Below are 6,446 nucleotides of genomic sequence, written 5' to 3' on the forward strand. Positions count from 1 at the left end.
ACAGTAAATATCAACAATAAGCAACCTACTAACTACCTACTAACAGTCCCTAACTTTCCTTTTTCATTTTACACTAGGCAAACACTGTAGCACCGTGACTTTCCTTCACAATGTTAGAGGATCCGGTTCCCCCCACCCCGGCTCGCCTCCTCCCCACTTCCTCTCTCTTTCTTGGAGCCGCCGTCATTGCCCGTGCTCACCCCCGACAAGGCTGGCGACGAGGGAGCCCTTTCAGACGTCGAGAGGAACCCCTCCTGCCTCCGCCACCACCTCCTCCTATACAAGCCCCCACCTACATCTCAACCCCAACCCAGCCCCCACCACCCAGATGCGGCGGCGGCGGCCGGTCGACAGCAGCGCCTCCTGGACATGCGCTCCCGCCGACGCCTCCTCAACCTAACGAAGCCATACCGAGGACTCTTCCTCGGAGCCTTCTCCCGCTCCGCCCGCTCATTGGTTCGTGTCACACCGGTCCACCCCTGGACGGCGTGACCTGGCAAGGCTGGCAAGCGGGGCCCTAGCCTGGGTGTGAGTGTGTGGGGTTTAAAAGGACCAGCCTATTGGTCGAGTGAGTCATGCGTGTGAATCACTTTTCTTGTATCTGAACTTTCCTCTGAAATCCAAACCCCTTCTCCAAGCTCATCCCCTTCCTCACCTGCTCCATCTCACCCACTTAGATCACCGATCCCCTCTCAGATCGGGGGTGTTACATTGGTATTCAGAGCCAAAAAAATTCTTCCCCTCGCCGCCGCTGCACCTTCTGAAGCTTGGGAGGTGGATCGGTAACACCCACCGCGCACGGTGCGAGTCCGCTCGCCGGATCTCGCCCGAAATCCGTCACGGGGTTCGATCCCCTCATTGGTTCGTCAGCCCCGCGTCCCCATCACGGTGGCGACACGACGGAGGGCGCCAACAACAAGGATGCCACCTAGGGGTGGCGGGGGAGCCACCGACGGGCGAGCTCTTGCTATGGACGCGCCGATGGGAGGGGTCCAGGAGCCACCACAGCAGCAGGAGAGTCTTCCTAGAGAGCGGGAACGGAGAGGACTCGCTCGGCAGCAGCGACGGTGATCTCAACGGTCTTGCCGACCTCACCCACCTGGCCGTTATGTTTTCGGTACGTACGTTGCGCAACCCCTTCTGCCCACCCCTTGCTGTTGCGGGCATCCACCATCTGCTCGTGTGGCTTGTGCGTTTGTGTTCACGGCCATGGCTTCCCCCAAATTGTGTTCGTTAGGTAGGCAGGTTGGATAGGTAGGTGGCTGCTACTACCATGTGAAACTACCCAATTATTACTGCTTCTGAACCTCTGATCCGTATAAGTTGGAGGAACATCACTGAAATCACATGTATAACAACTACTGAATTTGTTATTACTACTGTAGCAGCTGCTTTCAAGTAAATCGTTGGTAGCAATTATCATGTTGTTAGCCTGTTCTGCTCAGAATTTACTCTGTAGAACCACTATGCATGATCCCTAAAAAAAAGAACCACTGTGCATGATAACACCAACAAACAATTGATATGTCTGGCATGTTTTATCTGATCACTCCATGACCACAGTGCAGAACGAAAATCTATGATAACCTTGCTGGCTTGCAGCTGTAATTTTAATGACAATATTATGAAGTTTTGATTGCACAGTGCTACAAAAGCTAAAAACCAAACTGAATAACGGAATTGATGGCATCATTGTGCATTTAGATTAATATAAATATCCTGTACCCAAACTTCGCTTGCTTTGGATTTCTTGATAAGCTTTGACTGCTCCGCTCCTGTCTATCTCAATATTTTTAGATTATTATGTCTATCTTAATGCTTGACAAACCATCATTTTAGTTTGCCTGCCTTGAGTACTAGTGGCTTTGGTTTTTGCTCACATTTGTAGCACTGTTGCTGGGCGTACCTTCCGGGACCACAGAGCTGTCTGGTACAAGTTTGGACAGCAAAGCTCTGCATGCTCGGGTGCTCACTCTGACGCCTAACGCCCTGCCTTTCCGGTATCCTCTTCCTCGTTGGTTCCGACATAGGTAAGTTGTTGGTTCCTCTCCTTTGCGAAGCTTTCTATTAAGAAAACCATTGTAGTAGTTTCTTTACTGCATCGAATTCCTGACTTGAACTTCGGTTGCTGAGATACACAATAAAATGGTTAGCCATGTTGGCAAGCTTTTTCTAAGGTCATGCAGTGGTATTCATTTATATGTTGATAATGGGGAAATCAGGTCACTTTGGAATCCTTTTTACAACTAAAATTAATCTATCTGGATTTGTTAGTTACCTGCTATTAATTAATGGCCATAGATTTGCCGGGCGCTTGCCATTTTGGTGTTTTCCACATGATATTTCTTATGCATTGCTCCTATGTGCATTTGCCCACATAATGTTTGTAAACTAGGATTTTGGTTCATGGTTCATTGGATATAACTAAGTGACCCTATCTGATTAAACCCATGGAGTTCCTATCCATAGGGTCATTTGACATATTAATCTTGACAAACAGTTCATTATGTTATGTCGATCCTGTGTTCTAACACATTTTATATTTGATCTTGCAGTTTGTTTCAGCCATTGGCAAGAAGACTCACATCAACATTGTGGTCATTTGGCATCTTGACTCTGGCAAGTCGGCCACCACTGGGCCATCTGATGTACAAGCTTGGAGGTATTGACAAGAGGTTGGAGAGGAAGCTCCTAAGATGAATAAGATAATCATTCAAATACGCGTGGGTGCTTGGCAAGATGAAGGCCCATCGGAGTTTGATGCCCCCGAAACTAAATCTGCATTGTGTGCAGTGGATTAGGATAAAGTTTTTGGTTGGTAGTTGTTTAAAGATCATGTTGTTGCTCGAGTCCAATACTCTAGACTGTGTAGTGTTTAAAGAACCCATGACATTTGTACACATCTCTTCTCAGCTACATAACATATTTCTCGCTCGTTAAACAAGAAAATGGCTGGGACTTGCTTATGTGCAATTTGCAGTGCCTCATTGGATTTATCGTGTATATCAACCTATTTATTATCAACATTTTTTTGGAGGACATGTGTGAACTTGATATAGATTGAAACAGAATTGATGATGAGTTATGTACTGGCTTGCCCAGGTTTGTTAGTCCCCTTGTTTATATAATTGAGAAATGTATGCTACTATTCTCTATAATAATGCATGGCGTGGCGGTGGGTGGATCTGGTTGATGCTGGTGATGTTGAAGGTCCCTTGGCGAGGGAGGGGTTTGCTCCTCTTGCATGATGAAGCCAATCTTTTCATGTAGTTTGCACAAAATGCTGATGGGTGGTAATATATATGTTCAACCAGTGCATATGTAGTAACTAGAGGGCGCCAAGCTGATGCTGTTGAGTAGCACAAAATATAGTGAAAAGCTGTTGGCAGAATCTACTGTAAAATCTGTCTAGCCAGATATGTATGTATCAAAGTTTGTTTGTTTTGATCGTATGAAAGAAACAAATTTGAGACAGTACGTTGTAATCCAATGAAACATATTCATCTAGTCATTCATCCGTCAGGTTTCTCCCTCTTCTCTGGCATATGACACAAGTAAAACCTGGTATAGTTCAAGCATGGGTCAAGTCCGTGCGTCCATCATTATATGTAACGACGAGCTTATGAATATGAAACTTTGAAACAAAGAAAGTCTACTCCACTGTACTGAAACAAACAAAGAAAGAAAGTTTGTATGCTACTGTGACATATCTCTTACCCAACCAGCCAACTGTCAAAAACTTCCACTAAACTGGGTGGACGCTGAGTCTAGCTGACATATCTCCAACAGACTCTAGTCTCCTTCCAACCTTAAAATACGCCTCTCCAATTGTCCAGCAAACAAACTCTAATCAAATCCTCCTTCCAAACAGATACAGGTACGCACGCTTCCTCCTCAATTCTCTCGGCTGCTCCTCGAAACCAATGCAAATCTCCCATTTGTTCCTCGAAAGTAGACACTGCCAAAACCAACGCACTCCTTAGGCCCTGTTTGTTTCATAAGTCATAGGACTTTTTTAAGTCTCAACTTATAAGTCATAAGTCCATACCTGTTTGTTTACAGGGACTTATAAGCCCCGAGTCCCTACCTGTTTGTTTGCAGGGACTTATAAGTTGATAAAACACTTGTTCACATAATCCTTGTTTATACAAACGAATTACACCGCGTCCGGTGACCTGCGACACGGTCCTCCCACGCCCTATCACGCCTCCCTCAACGGCAGCTGCGCCCGGGGCGACGAACGGACGCAGGTGAGAGCCGGCTCGGCCTCCGAAGTTCAGAGACCGTGCTCGGCCTCCTCCGCCCTGAGACACGGGCCTCCCACGACCAGGTCCAGTAGGAGGAAGACCATGGCCGGCGGACTGGTCGAAGAGGAGTTGCTGGTACGAGCCCAACTCCGGGAAGTCGTTGACGTTGTGGTTGAGATCGAAGATCCCATTCCCCTTCCGAGATTTCCCCCAGCGGATGAGCCCTGCGATGCCTGATGATGCGCGTGGAACTGAGACGAGAAGGGGATCCGGTCCTCCTCATCGTCGGCCATGGCGGCGGCGCTTCTGGGTACTGGGGGCGGCGGCGATTTTGGGTGCTGGGGGCGGCGGCGGAAGGAGCGAAGGGGGGCAGGAGCGATGCGGGGTAGGAGCGATGCGGGGCGGAGCATGAGCGAAGCGGTGCGAGGCAGGGGAATCGATGGATAAGTCCCAATAAGCTCCTCCCTGAGAGTCTTTTTTGATAAGTCCCAAATCACCACTTTAAGTCTCTATATAAGTCCCTCCTGTTTGGTTTAGATGGAACTTATAGGGACTTAAATAAGTCCCAAAAGCAATAAGTCCCTTGAAACAAACAACATGGTCTTAATTCTCGCCCCATCAAATCGCACGTACCGCCTCCCTCTTCATCTCATCTACCGGCGATCCAACACGCTTCGATCGATTGGCTGCCCCCTCTCACACACCTCACGCGGATCCCTCTGCCATCCAACGCCTCCCCGCTCGTTCCCTACCGCCTCTCTCTCTATTTATGTATGGCCGCGCCCCACGCATTGCTCTTGCTCCTCCTTTCTCCTCCTCAAGCCGCCAACACCTCGCATCATCTACAACAGCAAGCATAGCAAGCAGCCATCAACCAAAGGCGGTTCTGATGATGCAGTGCCCGGCTAGCACGGCCCATCGAGATGGTCCGCCGCCGGTCAGATCGGTCGGCCCGGTGCGCAGCAACACTGATTGGCCGTGTCCTGTCTATGCCCTTAATAAAATCGATCGACTATAGGTGAGTTCTTCAGTAATATGTATATTTTTTGTCTTACAAGTTAAGTAGAACCGAAGGTGAAAGTGAAGTACAGTTTCATGCAAAATTAATAGGATACTACCTTGGCCTATTTTGATGGTACCAAGCTGCACTCTTAAGTACAATTTAATGTTGAATTGTTGGGTGAACAACAGAGCCACAATAGTGCTAGTTGGGCTTTACAATGACCTGAGGATAGGTGGGAAATGATAGGATTTATCACTCCACATAATCGGTTTAGCGAGTAGTCGATGTAGCATGATCTATTTGACTACTTTCTGTTGCTTTCCAGACAAACTGGTTAATCTTTCCTGTTTCATTTGTTTCTTTGTGCGGTCAGATACACACCAAAATTAATAGGATACTACCTTGGCCTATCTTGACGGCACCAAACTGCACTCTAGACAACCAGCATTATTATGTATTTGTTCGGTGGGATTCTTACAACATTTTGTGTTACCCCTTTGGCGAACACTAGGACATTCTCCTGCGTTTTCTATTTTTAATCTTCTGTATTGCTTAATAAGCTTTCTTCTGTTGCTTTGACAGTGTGGTATAATGCCAAGATAGCTAGCTGCTTAATAAAAATGTTTGGCATGCCCTTTGACTCACCTTAAATGCTCAATAAGTTACTATATTATTGTTTCACACATCGGAATTTTGAATTTTCTCATAACGATGATGTTATTAACACAAGAAAAAGAAAGTCTGTCCTGAAACGACAAGGGGATGAGGCATTTGATGAGTAGGACTACGCAAATGTGTTATTCTGTTGGTCTACATGTTATAAAGTTAATTAGTTAAATGACCAGTATCATCATCATCATCATCATCTCCTTGGATGTAATTTAATGTGTGAAGTGTAAACTACAAAATCAGCTACTAGTAGCATGTTCTATACATACATGAGTAAGTAGTACAAGTTGCCATGACAAAAATCTCCATCAAGTTTCTGCAATTGCATAGGCCTTTGTATAACTGTAGGCATGGAAAATGTCCCTGTGTAGAGTACAATTGTCATGATTTCTTTTGATGATTTATTAGGATGCCGAGGGTTTGTATTAATCTGGAATGTCATGTCTTCCATTTATTTGCCAGTTATCTGAAAACTTCGCTATGTAGAGTACAATCATCATGCCTCTATGTAGTTTTCTTTTTCTCTT

At 46.3% G+C, this 6,446-nt stretch overlaps 1 long non-coding RNA gene across 1 annotated transcript; it reads left to right on the forward strand.

Moving 5' to 3' along the window:
• The first annotated feature begins 389 nt into the window (after nucleotides 1-389).
• Nucleotides 390-3,056, forward strand: LOC119334013. Its single transcript, XR_005161239.1, has 3 exons — nucleotides 390-1,117; nucleotides 1,889-2,030; nucleotides 2,556-3,056. It is a non-coding gene; the product is annotated as an uncharacterized LOC119334013 (long non-coding RNA).
• Nucleotides 3,057-6,446: the final 3,390 nt, after the last annotated feature.

Source organism: Triticum dicoccoides, chromosome 7A (genome assembly GCF_002162155.2).
Source record: "Triticum dicoccoides isolate Atlit2015 ecotype Zavitan chromosome 7A, WEW_v2.0, whole genome shotgun sequence".
NCBI classification, from domain to species: Eukaryota; Viridiplantae; Streptophyta; class Magnoliopsida; order Poales; family Poaceae; genus Triticum; species Triticum dicoccoides.